The 1,341-nt window shown below is 36.9% G+C and overlaps 1 long non-coding RNA gene across 1 annotated transcript in view; it reads left to right on the forward strand.

The window, feature by feature from the left end:
- The first annotated feature begins 517 nt into the window (after positions 1 to 517).
- Positions 518 to 1,341, forward strand: part of LOC128248681 (uncharacterized) — a 6,686-nt gene continuing 5,862 nt past the window's right edge. Inside the window, exon 1 of the long non-coding RNA XR_008264833.1 lies at positions 518 to 836. This is a non-coding gene — a long non-coding RNA (uncharacterized LOC128248681). The remainder of the gene's footprint in view (positions 837 to 1,341) is intronic.

Here is a 1,341-nt window from a genome sequence, read left to right on the forward strand (position 1 = left end):
CGGTTGTCAAGCGATGTTGGGGGGGGACAACCACAGACACACAAACATATACACACACATACATATATATACATATATACGATGATGATGATGATGATACGATGGGCTTCTTTTAGTTTCCGTCTACCAAATCCACTCACAAGGCTTTGGTCGGCCCAAGGCTATAGTAGAAGACACTTGCCCAAGGTGCCATGCAGTGGGACTGAACCCGGAACCATGTGGTTGGTAAGCAAGCTACTTACCACACAGCCACTCATGATCGAGTGCCACGCATCCATTTCCAAGTAAGTTTTATCTTAATAATCCTGATGCGACACTATTACTATCTCTATTTCTCTCTCACTCTTCCTCCTTCTTTCTTTTTTCTCTCCCATCCTTTCTCTAATTCTTATCCTCCCGTTTTCTCCTCCTCTTTCTCCTCACTCCTCCTCTTCCTCCTTGACTCTCTCGTTGCTCACATGTGACCAGCGGCCATCTTTCTTCTCCTAACTCGAATTTTTTTCTTTCATCTCGTTAAGCTACAAGGGGTAGCACGCATTTTTATCTGTCTCTTGTCAAAGCTTGTTTCACCAGCATTCACCACTTCACCTCTTTATGACTCTTAACAGCCCTTACCGTTTGTTTTAACTGTTCTGTTTTTGTTACCAACCTCGACCCTCTGCAAATCCCAAATTTTATTTAATTTGCTTTGCGGGATTGACTGTTTTGACAAAGACACATCTTGTCCTAACGTTCAAAATGCAGAGTTGATAAAACATTGGACAACATATGAAGGGATTGTTCTTTATGTTGCCTGTCTTGTTTTTCTATTTGTTTCTTTTACTGTTCGCAAAAAGGTTCGTTTTCCATGTTTTTGTATTTCATGTTCTCGTTTTTCATGTTGTTTCCGTTTTTTGACTTCCTGTACCCATAAATGCATCTGTATATACATATATATGTAAGTATGTACATGTATGTTTGTATGTATGTATGTATATATGCATAATAATTGCATAATATTTTTATTTGTGCTGTTAAATGTTTTAATTCTTTCTGCTTTCCTCGCATACTGTTTTTCTCTGTTATATTGGTGCGCTACGGTGGATTATTTAAGACTTAGCTCTTATTTCTAGCAGGTAGATGCTCATTAAGCATCATTACGCTTCGTGCAAATTTATAATTCATAGCTCTTTAAAGCTATTATAACTGCGTTCCACCCATGCCCCTACTGGTGATATCATCAAATTTTGAATTTATCCACAGATGATATGAACAGTAGTGACATCTAACTTCAAATCTCAGTGTTTGAATATTTCATTTATTTATATATATATATATATATATATATATATATATATATAT

The sequence above is a fragment of the Octopus bimaculoides genome, chromosome 1 (assembly GCF_001194135.2).
Source record: "Octopus bimaculoides isolate UCB-OBI-ISO-001 chromosome 1, ASM119413v2, whole genome shotgun sequence".
In the NCBI taxonomy this organism is placed as follows: domain Eukaryota; kingdom Metazoa; phylum Mollusca; class Cephalopoda; order Octopoda; family Octopodidae; genus Octopus; species Octopus bimaculoides.